The sequence below is a fragment of the Triturus cristatus genome, chromosome 7, assembly GCF_964204655.1.
Source record: "Triturus cristatus chromosome 7, aTriCri1.1, whole genome shotgun sequence".
Classification (NCBI taxonomy): domain Eukaryota; kingdom Metazoa; phylum Chordata; class Amphibia; order Caudata; family Salamandridae; genus Triturus; species Triturus cristatus.
In genome coordinates, this window is record NC_140590.1 from 984,211,181 (window position 1) to 984,231,184 (window position 20,004).

A 20,004-nucleotide genomic window follows, 5' to 3' on the forward strand; every position below is an offset into this window, starting at 1 on the left:
TTGTTTCTCTGGTTGTCATGATCTCACACGCAACTCCTAAATATGGAAACGACTACAAGCAACCCAAGGAGGCCCAGGCCCTACCTCGCCCTTGCTCGAACGGCCTCAAACGGCCCGCTCTTTGCCCGGTCTTCGCCCCGCGCTTAGACCCGCACGCGTCCCGCTAGCGCGTATGGGCGGTGGTGGGTTGATAATGAGGAAGGGGGGCGGAGATGAGGGAGGAGTCGGGCAGAGGACCAGGTGCAGCTGGTCAGCAATACGCACAGCACCCTGGTCCTCGCAGTCCCAAGTGCGCAATAATCCCACAGCAGCCCAAGTGTCAATAGCGCCCTTTCCCCTGTGATGAACACAGCGTAGCAACCTAAAATCAATCAAGACCCAAATCTCAAAAGGAAGGAGGGAAGGGGCCTCGGGCCAAACAGGATCCACCAGCTCTCTTCAAACAAGATCCTGAGTACTAGACAGAATTACTGGCCCCCCTCTTTTATACTGTTAGACAGTCCAAGATCCTACCCGCTTCATGGAAGGGCTCTATCATTTCCCTGATTTATAAGGACGGAGACAAAACCTCACCAAACAATTATCGTCTGATTGCACTACTAGACACAGAGAAAAAAATACTTCACTGGTACCCTACTGGCAGAGCTCCAGGACTGGGTAAAAGAGAAGGATATAATCCCCCCTCATCAAACAGGGTTTTGCAAAGACAAAGGAACATCAACCAACATACTAAAAATGTCACTGCTCATTGACAAGACAAAATCGTCCAAACAGGCGATTCACCTCTGTTTCATCGACTTCAAGACAGCCTTTGACAATGTTAACCGAGCAAGACTGTGGAAAACAATTGGCGCTCTGGGGAGTCCCACCATCTCTCTTGAAACTCCTAATACATCTCTGCACCAAAACATGGATACAGGGAAAATTAGGAAACGGCACCCATCTCTCGAGGCACATAACAACTACCAAAGGTTATAAACAGGGATGTGTGCTTGCACCAACAATGTTCAACCTGAACACAGGAGACATGACTTCAGTACTCAGCACCTGCAACACGCACGCACCACGACTCTGTGGCAGAACTATCTCCAGTATCTCATATGCCGACGATGTTGTCCTGGTAAGACACACTCAATTCGGCTTGCAATGCTTACTCAACAAAATGCATGAGTACATAGTAGAAAATCACCTAGATGTGAACATCAATAAAAGAAAAACCCTGATAATCAACGGAAGACAACGGCTCCACACTTGGTACTTGGAAAAAAAACAAATTGCGAACACCACTGCCTACAAATACTTAGGGGTAACCATCAACGTGGGTGGCCAATTCACCATCCAACTTGAGGCTATCGGGAGGAAGGGGATGGCAATAGCAACTATACAGAGGCAGTTAAAAACAAAACTTACAGGACCTATCTCTTCTCCTCTGCTCCGAGTAGCACAAGCTAAAATTCTACCCTCCATCACCTATGGCAGCGGATCACTGAGGGGCAGGGACACAAAACTGTTGGATTCCACCAGGGCCTATAGAGTTATATTTAACCATCCAACTTACGCCTCACCTGCTTAGATTCGACTAGAGTTCGGCCTAACCAAACAACTTCTGGCAAGGCAAGGTTTCTACATAATGTGTTGGCACAAAATCAAGAACTCTACCCAGAATACACTGAACCACCAGCTCTGGCAAGAACTTTGCAACATATCCAACTTGCGGGCCAGAGCCAATTTGGATGACTCACTTGCCACTACCGGACTAGTCGACCTATGGGAAACTCAAACTACCCATTTGCTCTTTATGCAAGTAGTAAAAAAGGTAATCAAAGAAATCTCCCTTGTCAAAGACAAAGCTGCCTTTGCCTGCAGGAGCCATTCATGGATGACACTGAATGGCTGCAAATCACTTGGGTCTCAGGCATACTTCAATTTGGGGTATTCCAGTAAGACCAAAGAACAATTCTTAAAATACAGGCTAGGAATACTGCCAGCCATTTCGCACATCCCACCCTGGCTGAGGCAGAAATGTGGCAACACATGCAGAGTATGTGGGAATGGTACAGAGGACTTGGAACACCTTATCTGAACCTGCTCTAAATTAAAGGAGGAAAGGGTAGGACTACTCAAAGTGCACTTTAACCAACGAGGGATTCGAAATCGGAGACGGGCTGTGATTTCATGCTTCGACTCCAAGGACCCACAGCTAAATGGGAAGCTTGTGAAATTCTTGTCACTAGTAGAATCCAAGCAAGGGAGTGCTGTGCCCCGTTCAAATGCAAAACCCGCATAAGGAGGCTTTAACTTGGCAACTTTTAGCACAGACATTTGAACTCCTTGAAAAGAAGCCGAGCATGGCACTTTCACAATATAGACTTTTAAGGTTTTAGAAAATTACTTCTCTTGTCTTAATAAGTATGTCTTTTTAACGTGTATTTTTGTAATGGTTTTAATCAATCAAATACAATAAATTATCTCACCATATAGAGGTCCGCCTTATGGGGAGAAAACGTGCTTTTCGTGGAAGTACCGGTGATCTGTAAGTGCAATTGATCTTGAATCAAGAAAAAGTTCACTTTCATTGCTAAAGTCGCACATTCCATTATGAAAGAAATTGGTGTTCTCTTATCGGTCAGGTTGTCTTGAAGGACTTATTGTATTGTTCTCAGTGTCTCATCTTGTGGAATTCATGTAAATAAAGACTCCACATCATAATTTACTAGGAAACTTGATTCTACATCAAATTTGAAATCTTCCAAAATATTTATGACGTGTTTTGTATCCTGAAGAATGGAGGGCATCTGGCCAACATTTGACCTCTGAAAATAATCAGTAAATTGCAATAGTGGCTCCAAAAGGGATCCCATCCCTGACATGATTGGTCTGCCCAGAGGGGGCATTGTGGCTTGTGTATTTTTGGAAGCACATAAAAGTATGGCATTTTTAAGATGTGTAGTTATCAAAATGACAGCCTCATCCCTATTAGTTTGCTCTTGTGACAAACTTTCCAATCACTTTCTGTAACCTAGGTGACGGATCTCTCTGTAACGGTTGATAAAACCTAGGATTATTAAGTTAGTTAAGGCATTCATTATTGTAAGTCTCTGTGCCTAATAAAACAATTGCCTTATCTTTTTCTCTCAGCTTGATCCTAATCCAAAGAAGAATTTAAACTGTATCTTAACGGAAAACTGGGCTAATTCTCGAGTATTAAACTCGTCAACCATGTTTGTGGGATCAAAATTCAAGCCTTTATTCAGTACTGTAATTTCCTCTTAAGTCAGAGCATGACTACTTAGATTCACCACTAGTTGGCCTCATGACTCGTTGATGGAGTTATGTCTCTCGTTCTACTCTGTGTCTGGTGTGGCGATGCTGGGGGGCTCTAGTGAACTCGTAAGCATCTTCTTTTGACTCTGGAAATTTTTGGCCCCGGAAGGTCCAGAGGCACAAGAAGAGGCCCACAATGAGTACCCTCGGAAGGTCCAGAGACAAAAGTAGAGGCTCACAACGAGTGCACTCAAGCCACCCAGAATCGCCACAGCAGGTGAGGAGTATGACAAGAAACACGACTCCATCAACCGTTTTTGCAGGATCACCCCCAAACGTTTTGCCTTCCTCCTCCACCTTTCTGTCCTCGTTTTTGCTGGCCTTAGGACTTTGAGCACTTTATCACTGCTAATCAGTTTTAAAGTGCACGTGCTCTCTCTTGTAAACATGGTAATATTGGTTCGTACCCAAAAGGCATATTTCATTTACTTTTAATTCCCTAGTGAAGTGCAATACATGTGCCCAGGGCCTGTAAATTATAAATTCAATACTACTAGTGGGTCTGCATCACTGAATGTGCCACTCTCTTAAGTAGCTCTCTAGCCATGTCTCAGGCCTGCCATTGTAGAGCCTGTGAGTACAGTTTACAGTGGCATGTCAACCTGTCAAAATAAATCTTTGGCCAGACCCAAACCTTCCCTTTCTATACATATATGTCACCCCTAAGGTAGGCTCTGGACAGCCCATAGGGCAGGGTGTACTGTATTTAAAACGCAGGAAATGTAATTTTATGTTTTACATGCCCTGGTAGTGAAAACCTCACAAATCCGTTTTCACTACTGCAAGGCTCATGTCGCCCATAGGATAACATTGGTATTACTTACGAATGAAAGGCATTTTTAGAGCACACAGCTACTCCGAGGAGTGTCCTGGTGCTGGAGGAGAAAGCTTATCTGCACACTTGAGGCTGGATGATTACATCACTTGCTAAACAGCCAGGTTTTCAGCTTTTTCCTGAAAACTGAAAGTTCTGGGATAGCACAGAGTGCCAGCGGGAGTTGATTCCAGGCTTAAGCCCAGAGATACGAAAAGGATCTTCCACCAATTCTGGCCCGGTGAATTTTAGGGATAGTGGCTAGGTGGCCAAAAGTTGACCCTAGTGTCCTTGGAGGGGCATAAGTAGAAAGCCTCCTCCAAAGGTACACTGCTCTTTTCCATGTAGGGCTTTATAAGCCAGGACCAGTGTCTTAAAGAAAATCCTCTTTTTAACGGGTAGCCAGTGGAGTGAGTATAGATGTGGGGACATATGCGAACTGGGAGCGCGATTGAACCACCTGCAAACGGGTCAAAAGGTAATCAGGCAGACCTAAATACAGAACATTTCCATAATCAAGTCTGGATATGATCAGGAACTGGATCACTATTTTCCTTAGTTTCGACTGACAAAAGAGGTAGGAATTATTTCAAAGTGCACAGCATTCAAAGCAGGTGCCCACCAGAGCCTCAATTTGGGATTGCAGGGACAGAAAACTGTCAATTTTAATCCCCAGGTTTTTTTTTAATAAGCTCTGAAGAGTGACAAGAAGAGGGACATCCTGAGGACACCACGATCTCCAGACCTCAGAAGGAGATGTGCCAAAAAAGAGAATCTCCATTTTGTCTGGATTGTATTTTAGTTGGTTGATGGGCACCCAGTTGAACACCTGAATAATGGCAGGATTTAATAATTTCTGCCTCAAATGCTGCTCCCTTTCCACAAGTAATGAGAAGCTGAGTATTGTCAGCATACAATATTATTTTGGCTCCACATGTTTCAACAAGAACAGCTAGAGGAGTAAGATAAGCATTAAACAGCGTAGGGCTCAGTGCCGAGCCCTGAGGTACACCCACTTTTGAGTCCCGAACAGGGGATGCAAACGGGGGCAGCCACACTTCTTGGCTTCTGGTCTCCAAGAAGGAAGTCACCCACTTTATTGTCAGGACACCAATCCGAATGAGACATAGCCAATCCACAGTCTTTGATGGGGGACAGTATCAAAGGTCGCTGAGAGAGCTAACATAATTCAAACTGCCTTGCCCTTGTAATCAAGCTTGTCTTTAATGTAATCTGTAACCTATAACAGAGCTGTTTCAGTACTGCAGTTTGCTCTAAAACCCAATTGACTAGGATGCAGAAGGTTGTTACTTTCAAGGTAACATGATATGAGTGAATTCACATGCTTTTCTAACACTTTTGAGAAAGCTGGAAGAAGAGAGATAGGTTCATAGTTGGTAAGGCCCTTGTGGTTGGCAGACGGCTTTTTAAGTAACATAACATTTTATAAGAGTAATTTCCAAATGGGAAGATATAACTGATTCAGGTTTGGCGTCCCTGGAATCCTAATCTAAATTCCTAACTTATGGTGAAGTCGGATTTTAAATTAGCATTCTGAAAATGACACTTTTAGAAAGTTGGCATTTTCTTACTTTAGCCATTTGGTGCCTGCTGCCTGTCTCTGATCACATGTAGGGGGTGGGTGACAGTTGGGCTTTGTGTATTGCTCCTAGACAGCCACACACAATGAGAGCTTATGTGTGACTTGACGGGCCATCCTAGCAGGATGGGAGGGAAGAGCTGAACCCAGCTGGACCTAGCCTCACTTATACCTGAATTGGCTGTGTCCTGTCCACACATAAAGGGCCGCAAAAGTCCTTGTGGTGAGTCTGGACCTAGGGCAGGAAGGGCAGGACCTCTGTGCACTTAAAAAGGCCTGTCTTTAAAGTCTTTCCTACATCAAACTGGGTATAAGTACTGGAGCTCTCACACCACCACTTCAGTGCACATCTGGACCTGTAATCACTCGGCCAGGAAGGACTGTTGAGCTGCTGAAGTGACTGCCACACTGCTGTATTGGTGTTTTGCTGAACTCCTGCATTGCTGTGCTGCTCTCTGCCTGAGGGAGGGGATTGGACTTGCATCACTTGAACCCAGTTTGACTCCAAGGGCTAGCTGCCTGGCCTCCTGATCTGAGGTCTCTAGACTTACAACCAAATTGTTTCTGTACCTAGACTCTGCCATCTGTGACTATACCCTGCCAAGTGGGGGCACCCCATTCCTAGATCCTTGAAAGTGAGCCTAAGGTGTTTCTCTAGCAGAACAGAAGCATCCTCTACTGAGCGATGCACCCCCAAGCAGAACCACTGCATTTCCACAGTTGAACAGTGCCTCTCCGAGCATATCTGACGCATCATTCCTGTTTCATGGATTGGACCCCTCCCAAAAGACTCGCATCGCCGCTGCATCCTGCTTCTTGGAACTGATGCATCGCTTTCGGAACAACCACTGCGCAGCGCTTTTCGCGGAACAAGCTCCTTGCATTCCTTGTCGATGGCAGCCTCGACGTCAATGCCACACCTCCACATCACAACTTCACTGCTCATTGGAATCGACGTATCATCTCCACTGCACCTGGCATCCTCAACACTGGCCTACGCATCGCAAGCCTCGTCGACAGGATCCTCGCCTCGACGCATCAGGACCTTGCAACACAGACATAGACTTTGTCATAGCCCACGCTTATGTACAGACCACTTTCACACAGTGAACAATTCTCTTGAATGCCTTATATCCATTGTCCTCCAATTCATCTGAGTACCAAGCTTGCATTAAACTTGCGATATGACATGAGCCATGCTAACCTTCACACTTTCCTTAACCCACTGCCAACCCTGCAAGGATATATCTTATGCAAAAGCATGCCTTAGCAAGGGGAATGGGACAAGAAAGAGAACAAGAGACCCTGGAGACCTTTAATTTGCTTGTACTTACAGCTAGGTACACCCTGTGCTGCAGGAGTCACAATATGTAACACAAGAAGTAACTATTAGCATTTCATCATTCACAGCTTCTGTATTTCTGACTCTTTGCAGCTGGTTGACATTCTGACATCCTAGAGCTAAAACATAAATGAACCCTGATAGTATTTGGAAGGAATAGCCTAAACTGTATTACAATTTTTTATATAGAAAACTCCTTTTAGTGTTTTCGCAACTGAGGGGCTTATCACGATGTCCGGCAGATGCTGCGGAAAAGGAACCGCCTGACCTAAGGTCGGTGGTTCCGACCATACTATTACGATGCAACTACCCATAGGGCGGTCGCAAGCCTCCATTTGTCAATGGAAGATTTTGCGGCAGGAGAAAAGGCCCGCAGCACAAGCATCCATTGACAAATGGAGGCTTTGAAACATCCCTGCACTGTGGAGCAGGCATCATGCGCCTTATTGGAGGCTGCTCCTCCGCCTTATTGGAGCAGCAGCCACTGAGCTTGACTAAAGAAGAACAATACAATTTTTTTTTTTAAAAGAGCAAGATTGTTGTAAAGAGCTTTATACAGAGGGGTTCAGAGCATGTGATGTCTTGGTGTATTCATATATGACACTGAACATGTATGCGGGATTAAATTGAATCAAGAAAAGCCATATGCATGTACAAAGTAGCTTTTGGAGATGGGGTGAGGGTGATAGCATGTGCGTGTGTGTGTATGTAAGTATACTTTTGCATGCATGTTTGTGAATATGCATGTATTGTACTGTGCTTGAAAGAACAGTGCTGTGAGGCAGTAGGAGACGACACTGAAACTGCCAGGGGATGGGAAGGAAGCCAGGTGAGGCAGTGCTTGTACCAGCTGTAGTGCATCCATCCCAAGGGATTGTGATGTTGCCTGTAGGAAAGTGGAGGTTTCTTGGGCGAGGTCTGGAACTGGACCAGCACTTCTCTTTTGCTCAGATCCACCTCTAAGTGATCATTCCCCAAGAGACAATCAAGGGGGAGGTCTTTACTGACTACCACTTTTCTCCATCTAAGGGACGCAGCTATGGCTAGGGGCACTATAGCCACAGGCCTAACAGTGACTCCCCCGGGCCAGTCCTTACTCTCCTTGTTTCCCCAGGGACATACTGGTGTGGGAATACCAACCTGTCATGTACCACAGTGTGACTGGCACAGGTATCTCTCAGGGCAGTGGCTGGGATTCCATTCACCAGTAGGTGGTGGAAGTGTCTACTCCCCTCTGGGATCTCCAGCTTGCCTCTTGGGCCAATTCTCCAGTTGAACGCTAGGAGGACTTCCTCATCTGAGGACCCTCCCTCCCAAGCTACACTGGCAACCCGTGGGGCTACACTAGTCACCCCTGGAGCTGTACTAGGGATCTTGTTTTTAGGACAGCTAGAGTCCTTGGTGTGGTGTCCAGACTTCTGACAGTTGTAACACCATATTCTGTTGGGATCCCAATTCTTACCTTGGTACCCTGGTTTAGTTTGTGAGGTGTCTTTGGGCCCACCCTCCTGGACAGGTTTTTGTGGGGCTACCTGGGACTCCTTACTTTTATCCTTAAGGGGTTCACTCTCTTTCTTCTGGTAGGCTTTGTGACCCCTTTCTTTTGGTCACCCCCAGTGGATGTCCTAGTTACCCTTGTTCTGACCCAGTGGTCTGCTTTCATTCCCAATTCCTGGGGAGAAAGTGGACCTAGGTCTACCAGCTACTGATGCAACTTTACATTTGTGCAATTCCTTAGTATATGTTCCTTCATAAACAAATTGTAAAGTCCAGTAAAATCATGCACATTATGTCCAGCTAACCAACCATCCAGTGTCTTTACTGAGTAGTCTACGAAGTCAATCCAGGACTGGGTCTGGGTTTTGTGAGCCCCCTGAATCTAATTCTATACTCCTCAGTAGTAAATCCAAATCCCTCAATCAGAGTTTTCTTCATGAGGTCATAGGACCCTGCATCTGGCCCACAGATGGTCAGAAGCCTGTCTCTGCAGTTACCAGAGAACAGTTGCCACAGGAGTGCCCCCCTCCCCAGAGAGGTTTATTTACTCTTCTCATTTCACAAACCCTCTCAAAGGCTATGAACCATTTGGTGATGTCATCATCTTCCTCAAATTTAGGGACAATTCCTTTGGGGATTTTAGGATCAGAAGTTTCCTCCCTAGCCTTAGTTTTTAGTATTGCTGCCACCATTTATGGGTGCTAAACCCATCTCCTTTCCTTCTGTCTCTAGAGCCAGGAGTCTGGACTCTAGATCCAATCTTTTGGTCAGCTTTGCTAGAAAGCTATCCTCTTCACTGGAGGGTCCCCCAGTGAGTTCCCTGGTCCACCTAAGTGGTATCTAGGTTCCCAGAGGTTGATTCTTGGAGTCAAGGGTATGGTAGCCCTTTCTTCCCTAGGGATGACTGGAAGGGGATCATCATTCTCCTCATCCTCCTCGCTTTCCTCATCTGGCTGGTCATCACCGTGTTCAGATGGGTGGTCCTTAGCATACTCAGCCAAGAGCTCCTGGGGCCCTAGTTTGGTTGGATGCAGGCCCATTGGTAAATTTTAAGTTTGCATAGGGACCTCAATTCCTTGAAAGACAAGTGTAAGTAAAGTGTGAGGTCGTGCTCCTCCACCAGGTCCTGCATTGTATTATTTTCACTAATAGCTGGGTTTCTTTGAGACATTCTAACCTGACAGTTCTAACCCTCTACCCTTGACTACAGTGACTTTTATTTTTCAAAAATTCTAATGGGACTTAAGCAAGGCCCTGACAAGAATTTTAGTTTGGAAAGACCAATCAGAATTCTAAAGGCACTTTTAAGAGTTCTGTTTTGGAAAGACCAATCAGAATTCTAAAGGCAATTTTAAGAGTTCTGTCGTGTGATCAGATGGTAACCAAGTAGTCCAACAAATGCAAGTTTGTATCCCACCGCTGCCACCAATGTAGGAAAGTGGCTCTGTATATACTGTTCCCAAATAGGTACAGTGTGCACAGAGTCCACAGTCCCCAGAGGTTTGTCAGAGGCTTAAGTTAGATATAACCTTACTCTCTAAAGTGGTAGCTTGGTCGAGCAGTAAGGCAGTATCAGAGGACAGTGTAAAGCCTTTGTTGCACACACTCAGTCAGCAAATGGTTTCACACACTCAAGAACTGAACTCTAGGACAATGGTATTGTATAAAAATATATGGTTGTTTTATTTTAGAACCAACAATAGATTTCAAAATATACTTTCTCTGAATGAGAGGCTTTATATAAATACTTTCAATATGCAGTAGGCTTTTGAATGCAAGAGACACAGTTGTTGCAATAGGCAACACAATTTCAAACACAATAATACATTGAGCTCAATGGGAATTTCTAATTAAATGCAATTAGTTACTTTGAGGATTACTTTTCAAACCACAGGACTGGACCTGGATTCAGTCCCGGGACATTTCCTGTAAACAGTTAAGTAAAAGCGTTTTGGTTACAGTAGTGATTTTTAAGCAATATTTTGGTATTTTAAAAGTTGACAGAAACTTTTTCTCATAGAATCACCAATGTTATCCTATGGGAGGAATTTCACTTAGCAGGTAAGTGGGGTTATTGTTACTTTTTCTAACTTAATGGTGGATCCTGGATCCAGCACTGGGGCACCACTTGTAAACAGTTGAAAGAATGTGTTTTGGTTATACAGGCGATTTTTAACGAATATTTGTAAGTTTGTAAAATCGACACTTGGAAACTTTTTCAGCAAAAACCAGGCAATGTTATCCTATGGAAGGGAATTCAAGTTGCAGGTAAAGTATGTTCTCGTTCCTTTTGTAATCCAGTGCTGGACTCCTAGGTTCAGCACTGGGACATCTATCTAAAACAGGTAAGAAATTACGTTTTCACAGTTGGTGTGATTTTTAAAGAATATTTGTAGTTTGCAAAAATCGACACTTTGGGTTAGCGGTAAGTACGGTTGTAATTACTTTTCAGGGTCAGAGAAGGGCACCAAGATCCAGCACTGGGATCTCTCCTGATAGCAGGTGAGTATTTTCGTTTTCGGTACTCGGTTGATTTTAGGTGAATGTTTTAAAGTTTAGAAACTCAACACTTAGAAGAATTTTCAAGTGAAACCAGTCAATGTTACCCTACGGAAGAAAAGAGAGTTATTGACTTTTGGGTAAGTACTCGACTGGCAGAGTTAAGGTTCTGGGCATAGACTCAGGGGTCTCCCAGGGTCAGGTCAGTATAGTTGTTACACCCTCAGCGGCACAGGGGCAACCGGGTGCAGAGTGAATTAGGCCCAATGTTATCCTATGGGAGGCAGGGGGCCCTTAGTTGGTGGCTGCTGGCTAGCAGGCCACGCGACTGTGGGAGCTGGGCTCCTGGTCACTTGCTCACGCAAATGGGGAAGTAGAGCAGAGTAGAGATTGCACTGCCAGGGGCATTCAGGCGGCTGGGTGCAGGGTGCTTTTGAGCCTTCGGGCGCTCAATGAATTGCAATGGAGAAGCTCAAAAACGAACAAAGGCTGCAAGCTCGGGGACGAAGATTCTTCAGGTGTGACCACCACTTCGAGAGGTATGTTGGGTAGTTGGAGGATAGGTAGGCACCCAGGAGTTGGGCACAGGGGAACGCAGGGCGCCGGGTGCAGGGGTGCCTTTAGGTGTCGGGAAGTCTTACCCTCGACTGGTCACGGTTGGAGGGGTCCCTGGTTCTGAGGCTGCAGGCGTCATCAGGAGCGTCGAGGTGGGTCCTTGGGTGCTGGATTCGGGGTCACAGTCGCCGGGGGGACGTCCTCGGGGTCTTTGTCCACTCCAGCACAGGCCAGGCTTGGCGTGTGCAGAGTGTGCAGGGTTTGCGGTTCCTGGCTGATGCCAGGGGTCAGTTACTTGCTTTCAGCAGTACCACTGCTCATGGGAGTCCCAGATGCTTAGAGTCACAAGGTAGCCAGATCCTCTGGGGTTTGTGAGGTTGCTGACCACGGGAGATGCCGGGATTTAGCAGAAGCAGGTTTGAGGGTCGACAGGCCGGTAGGGCTGGGGCCAAAGCACTTGGTGTCTTCCTCTTGTTAGCAGCTGCACGGCAGGTCTTCTTGTTTCTTGATCTAATTTGCTGTTTCGGAATCTGCATCTCAGGAAGGAAGGTTCAGGGTGCCCCTAAATACTAAATTTAGGGGCGTTACAGGTAGGTAACGGGCAGGGACCAATGGGTCCCTTCCCTGGGGTGCGTACACCCCCTATCCTGCCACTCTCCTGTGGGAGGGGGGCAGTAGCCTAGTCCTGATTGGGCAGGGCTCCCCATCTTCAAGATGGCGAGAGCCCGGAGATGTGCTTCACCTCGTCTCCCCCACCTGAGGGGTGGGGTTGGCAGAGGCTGGCACATCCCCTTTCCTTCCTTGGGGTTTCCGGCCAGTCTTCCCGCCAGAGTGGGGGGTCAGAACCGGTAGGGGCCAGTTGCTGAGTACAGCAAGTGGCCTGGAGAAGCTCACAAAGGCGGCATGCCTTTGAAGCTTCCCCTGCCCATCCTGGGGGAGGAGACCTAGCACCTTTCCCAGGATGTGCATTGTTGCAGGCCCGGGAGAGTGGATGGCTCTCTACCCAGGGGTCCAGCAACATGTCTGCTGTGTGACAGCCTAGGTAGCCCCTCAGACAAGACGTGGATTGTAGGTTAGGTTCAGGGGGCATCTCTAAGATGTCCTCTGTCGTGCATCTTACAGTAAATCCCACACTGACATCAGTGTGGGTTTACTGTGCTGAGAAGATTGATACCAAACTTCTCAGTATTCAGTGCAGCCATCATGGTGCTGTGGAGTTCGTACTGACTACCTCCCAGCACCATATACTCGTAATGGCAGCCCTGCACTTACAGTTCCCAGGAATGGACCTGGGTATGGTAGGGGCACAGAGTTCATGCTCCTGTGCCCACACCACTGGCATAGGACACCCAGCTAGAGGGGTGACTGAGGTATGCCAGGGCAGTGTGTGTTGTGGGCATGGCACACAGGGATGTGTGCCATGTCGACTATTTGTTTTGTTCTGCACCAAGACACTCAGCCTGCAAAGGCAGTGTGTGTGTGTCAGGGTACAGGGCCTCTAAGGGTGGCACAATAAGTGCTGCTGCCCATAGGGGCCTTCTCTGGTCACAAGGCCCAGGGTACCTAGGGTACCATTTACCAGGGGATGACATGTGATCAGAGATTCCAATTGGGTTTTGGCTGTTTAGGCAGTTTTTAGGGAAGGAACACAGGCCCTGGGCACCTGATTGGCAGGAGCCCAGGGCTCAACAAGGAAAAGTGCATCAGTTATCAGGCAGAAAGTGGGAGGGTTACTGCAACAGAAACCCACTTCCTTACATTGCCCCATTGATGAGTTTGTGATATCCAAGCCATATGCCCACAACATCCGCCCGCTTGGTAGTTCCACCTTATCAACCCTAAAAGATGGGAAGACGGGAGTCTGCCTGGTCCAGCACTGAACACGTGACCCCCCCCTTGAGTGCAAACTACAGGAGCAGTCTCCACCCCATTGAGCCCCGTGGTGGCCGCAATCCTGCCCCCAAGTTTATCTGCACCGAAAGCATATAGTGAAAGTAAAAACAACACTTTAAACACGCTACTGGGAGGGGGTGTGGCTTACCGGCTAGAGCGCAGACATTGAAGCTGGGGAACCAGGTTCCAATCTGGCTTAATGCGGCAACAACAATTTAAAAGGAGAGAATGGGGGCTTTTTTTTTTAGAGGTCCAACATACATGCCCCAACATAGTAGATACAAAAAGATATGCAGTTCCTGGCTGGCGCAGGGGGACAAGAGGGCTAGGTGGTCATAAGTCCTCACTGGTTACAGGGGGAACTGGGAATTCCCCCTGTTGGAATTAGGGCCCTCACACACCCGGCTGAGTGTCATGCTACATCATAGGGCATGCTCCTCGTCAGGTCGGCGCTGCAATACCTGACGGCTCCCTTTGAGGGGCTCTTTGGAGGAGATCTTTTATTCCAAGTAGCCGTTTGGTGCCGTGGGGGTGAGGGGCCTATATGTGTAGATGCAACGAGTGAAGGTTAATGAACCAAAGGCAGTTTAAAACAGAAATTGGAAGTACCAGAGAAAACTATTTTAATCAATAGGGCTTCCAATCTAATTAAAAACGCAGTGGTGCACTTCTGAAGTGATGTATCAGGGTTGGGGCTCTATCAAGTGGTCAACCTGTTTCTCGCCAGTAGTCCTTAGTTCTAGCGGCGATTCGCCAGGACCAGTATAAACAAATATATCTACAAAACAGGTGGTTGTCTGGTTATGTGTCCCTGATAAACCAACCTAGAAAACGTCCAGTGGGGTACCTGTAATTGGATGACCAACCTAATGAGATAAAAAGAAGTTTTACACAAAAAATTCATTAATGCAGTCCAATACAAAGCACACGTTTCCCAATAAAAACAACATGCTCAAAGCACACAGTGGTGTGAATTAAAAACAATTGTAGGCAAAGTGAGAGGCCACTGTCGTGATATACTGGTTCTTAAATGAGTATGGTGGAACACCCACCATGGTAGCAGAAAGGGTTAACTCACCCAAATTGGGTCGGTAATTTACAACATCGACGCCTGGCAGGACTTACACTTGGAAATCCCTAGTGTCCTGGGCAGACTCACAAAGGAAGAATATATCAGGACCCACTTCATAAAGATACTTTAGATACAAAACGCGGGAGGTGAACTAAAAGACATTGCAAGCAACTCTTTTGCAGGAGGCCAGAAGATCAAGGAAAAACGAGGTACGCCATCCACCGTGTAAATTAAAGCTCAATCGCAATACAGTTGGCAGACCTACCCACTCACTGCCGGGGACCGGGAGGTAGTGAGTTGGTGTTAAGGAGCTCCTAAATACTCCCGGTGGTCCAGTGACTGATTAGTGTTTGTGATAACACTAGGATGTCAAACCAGACATAGGTGGTAAAAATGGCTGCCATCTTGTGCAAATGGAGTGTAAACCATCGCCATCTTGTAGAGGCTTGGAATGGATGGTGGGTTATGTCGAAAAAATTTCTCATGCTTATCTCTGAGGGTGTTACGGTCAAATACTGCAGCCGCAGTTTAGGCAAAGGTAACAGTTGCAATAAAAGTAAATTGAAATTGAGTTGAAAAAAACAGCCATTTGTCCCTACGTTTTTACCTGTAACTTCTTCTAAGTATGGCACATTTTTTAATATACAGTTACGTCCGCTGGACCCTTCTGGTTGAGGGGATATATAGGACTTGTAGGTTCACCCAGAATCTGAGGTACCCAGAGCCATTAATTGAGCTGCGTCTTACAATGGTTTTTCTTTGTGTACTGGGTATACAGCAATTAATTTGGTAAAAAATAAAGAGTGAAGAATAGGAATAAAGGAAACCTATGTATTTCCGAAATGGGAACAAAATATGGAGTTTAGAAGCAGTGGTTAATTGCACATCTCCATATTTGTGAATTAGAGGGCATTTTTCAAAATGACTTCTTTTTTGCACATTGTCTTACGGAAGACAGAAATGCATTTGAAGTCAGTTGGTAATAACACTTGTTCTACTATCCTGTGTTTCTCAAAGTCTCCCGATAAAAAATGGCAACTCACATGTGTGGGTAGGCCTAGTGCCGGCGAGAGGAAACAGCTCAAAACGCAACATGGACACATCACATTTTTCGAATAATAACTGTCCTATATTTTGCAATGTACCTAGCTGTAGATTTTGGACCCTAGCTGAGCCGGGACCTACGGAACCCTATCAAACCTGTACACTACTGAAAACTAGACACCCAGGGGCATCCAGGATGGGGTAGCTTGTGTGGTTTGTACCAAGTTCTATTCCCTAGAATCCCTTGAAAACCTCAAACTTTGTAAAACAAAAATCATTTTTCTCAACTTTTTGTGATGGGAAGTTCTGGAGTCTGTGGGAAGCCACAAGCCTCCACCCACCCACAATTCACACCGGTCTTCCTATAAAAATGATACCTCACTTGTGTGGGTAAGCATAGTGTCCGTGACAGGAAGTGGCCCACAACGCAACGTGGACCCATCACATTTTTCCAGTGAAAACTGACCCTTTTTTCGCAATGTGCCTACTGTGGTTTTCGAACCCTAGCTCAGTTGGCTTCTAGGGAATCCTAGCAAATCTGTACATGTTTGAAAACTAAACACCCAGGGAAATCCAGAATGGGGTCACTTGTGGGGCTCTCTCTAAGTTGTTACCCAGTGTCCCTTGCAAAACTTAAACTTTGTAAAAAAAAAGAAAAAAAACATTTTCCTCACATTTCTGTGTTGGAAAGTTCTGGAATCTGAGGGGAGCCACAAACTTTCTCCCACCCAGCACTCCTCCAAGTCTCCCAATAAAAATGGTACCTCACTTGTGTGGGTAAGCCTAGCGGCCACAACAGAAAATAGCCCAAAACGCAACGAGAACACATCACATTTGCCAGTGAAAACTGACCCTTTTTCGCAATGTGCCTAGCTATGGATTTGGGACTCCAGCTCAACTGGCATCTAGTGAAACCTAGCAAACCTGTACATTTCTGAAAACTAGACACCCCGGGGAATCCAGGATGGGGTGACTTGTGTGGCTCTCATCAGGTTATTTTACACAGAATCCCTTGTATGGGTAAACCTAGTACCCGCAACAGGAAATAGCCCAAACTTACTGAGGAAACTTCAATATTTATCGATCACAAAAAAGACTTGGTTTTGCAAGAGAGTCACCTGCATTTTAGGTCCCAGGATCGCCCAACGTTTTCCTACCCAAAATACTCTGCAAATCATAAAGTTTGATAAAAAAACGAATTTTCCACACATTCCTATGTGGGAGAGTTGTGGGATCAGAAGGCCTACACATATTTCCTACCACTCAGCATTCCCCAAGCTAACTCACCTGTGTGGGTGGGCCAAGTAGCCGCAACATGGAAGGACCCAAAACGTTTTGTGAAGACATCAGAATTATCTATCATAAAACAACCTCTTTTTGCCAGGGGGACGCCTGCCTTTTTGGTATTGGGCTCAGTGTTCATCTAGGGAAACCGACCGAATCTAGACATTTCTGAAAACTAGACACCTGGGTGAGTCCAAGATGGTGTTGTTTATGTTGATTTCCCAACGTTTTCCTATCCAGAAACACCTGCAAACCTAAAATTTAACTAAAGAAAAACACATTTTCCTCACATTTCTGTGTGGGAAAGTTGTGGGAATACTAGGCCGACACAGATTTCCTGTTACTCAGCATTCTCCCAGGTCTCCCAATAAAAATGCTACCTCACTTGTGTGGGTGGGCCAAGTAACTGCAACAGGGAAGGGCCGAAAAACGTATTGTTGAGACATCAGAATTATCACAAAACAACCTGGTTTTGCAAGGGGGGCACCTGCGTTTTTGGTCCCGGTCTTGGTGGCCATCAAGGAAAACCTACCAAATTCAGATATTTCTGAAAACTAGACAACCAGGGAGGTCCAGGGTGGCAAGACTTGCGTGGATCCTCCAATGTTTTCCAACCCAGATCCCCTGCCCCGGTGGGGCAGAAAGACTGGACCCATTTCATTTGGAGGGGGCTGTCCCTGGTGCCTAGTGGGCTTTCTGCCTCCCTAGGGGGCAGATCGGTTGCTATTGCCCTCATATTTCCCTGGGGATGCAGAAAGACTGCCCATTTTTGGGGGGGTTGCCTATTCTGGGAAGGTCCCACCCCTCTTTTATAATAAAAAAATTCATGGTGTCTAGTAGGCTTAGTGCTCCCCCAGGGGCAGATTGGGGGTAATAATCCCCATCTGCCCCTTTTGTGTTTAGGAGGGTGGGGGCCATTTTGGGCAGCCCCCACCCCAACGCATTAAAAAAACATATCCCTGGTTCCTTTTGCACTTTCGGACCCTCCTAGGTGATAACCTGCATATACCACCCAGGGTAGGCAGGAAGACTGTTATTATTAGGGTCTGTGGTGAGGGCATTGGCATGCCCATTGTGGGCAGCCCTAACCACTCTTTTATAAAAAAAAAAATACAATAATCCCTGGTGCCTAGTGGGCTTTATGCCCCCATTGGGGGAGATTGGGGGTTGCATTTTCTATCCATAACAATGCATGCATATGTGGTGAACTGCGTTGTTGAAATTCTAGATGTTAAAAGAAATCAACAATTTTCCCTTTGGTATTGCTTTGATGTAGTAAAATGCAATTAAAGAATTATCTTACTTGGAAGTCAAAATGTCCAGCTCATGTAATAGGATCTTTCTGAATGAACATGCATTTGTTTTCCTCATTCATATTTTGGATTTGTTCTTGTGTGTATTCCTGAAGTTATTTGATTCATAGTAGGATATTTATTAAATGGTGCCATCTAGTTTCAGCTGTAGATGAATTTAGAAAAAAAGTTGGTATTCCCAGTTGTCTTATCATTGCAAAAAGATCTTTTTTGCAATCTTTCCTCAATAGTGGTGAACTGTGGATTGTTTTTAGTAGTCTAGTATTTTGTATCCTTTGTTATAATGGATAATATTTTCCAATGTGTGTTTAAAATCTTTTGCAGTGATAATTTTTCTGTTGAAGAAATGTTTACATAGTGAAATATAAATGTTGCCTTGAATTTGCTTAATGTGTATTTGTTTTTTTACCCTAAGGAAAATATTTTTTATAGATTTTGCCACTCTTCTGTCACAGCTTCTTATGTTGCTATTTACATATTGTATTGTAATGTACAAGTGTTTCTCTCTATTTATTATTAGGTCTGCATTGTCCATAGAAAACTGTAGGGAAGGCAAGAAATTCGGAATCTTTGTTTTCACATAACCCTCTTGGGCTATTATGTTCTAAAGGTGCAACACGTAATATATCTAGGCTATCTGTGGTAAATGTTTCATTAGTTAACATGGTGTCTAGATTTCCTGCTAGTATGCTATTGGAAGTATGAGAAGAATCAATTGTTTGTGATGTTTCAGTTGTACTAAATTCTTGTGGTATACTTGTCCACTTTGAATTGACTTTTATTTCATAATTTCGTAATAATTTGCTATTAATGGCTAGCCACAGTGCTGCACGCTTTACTTTATTAGATCTAACATTTTGAAAGTGTGTAAAAGATATACAAGTTAATTTTCTTTTTAATTTAATGGGAATTGTCATGTCATCACGTATTTGTCTGGGTAATATTGTCACAGTTGTCATTACATCATAAAGGTACATTGCTTCTGCCCAAATAATGATAGTTGTGATCCTCGAGGTAAACTTATAAGTTGTATAAAAGGAATTCTTCGTGAAACTAATGTTTCTTCTAAACCGTGTAAAATCAATTGAGGTTCAATTTTGGTAATTTGCATTCCATCCACAAAACAAAAAGGTGGTTTGTGATAATAAATGCATGGCATGTATTGCATTTATAGTTGGTTGGATTTGGTGTTTATTACATTGTATAAACATTGATTGTTTTTTAATGTTTGAAATGTTTTTCATTGAATGTTTATGCCATTATTGATTGCAAATTAAACAAATGTACTAAGGTCCATATAATATCTGTTCCTCAAACTGTGTAATTATTTCCGTAGTTGTAGTATAGTTTTGTTTTTTATTGAATTGTATTTATAATTTGTGGTGTTGTCAATATTTAAAAATCTTTTTTTAATGTTCCTTCTTTTTAATACTGTTTTTGTTCTGGAAGGGTTTCTCTTCCTTGTAAGTGAATTTGAGAATTGATTTTTGTAATGTGTTTGAGTGTGATCCTGTGTGTATGTTGTAATTGTTTTTCCTGATGAAATTGCTAATGTGCTCTGTATATTTAAGAGTGTACTTGAAGTAGTATGTGTTGATGTTTGTGGATAAGATCTAAATGTATTGGTAAACTGTTCAAGTATTTTAAAAAATATGTTTCATAAACAATTACCTTTGTAGTTGCATTTTAGCATTGCTGCTTGAAGTGTTTTTTATTATAGTATTTATATGAAATTGAGTTAGTTCATAAGCAATAGAATTTTTGTTT

The 20,004-nt window shown here is 44.7% G+C and overlaps 1 long non-coding RNA gene across 1 annotated transcript in view; it reads left to right on the plus strand.

Annotated features, from left to right (window-relative positions):
* Window positions 1-18,791, plus strand: part of LOC146810956 (uncharacterized) — a 304,293-nt gene extending 285,502 nt beyond the window's left edge. The window contains exon 4 of the long non-coding RNA XR_014965757.1: window positions 18,758-18,791. This is a non-coding gene — a long non-coding RNA (uncharacterized LOC146810956). The remainder of the gene's footprint in view (window positions 1-18,757) is intronic.
* Window positions 18,792-20,004: the final 1,213 nt, after the last annotated feature.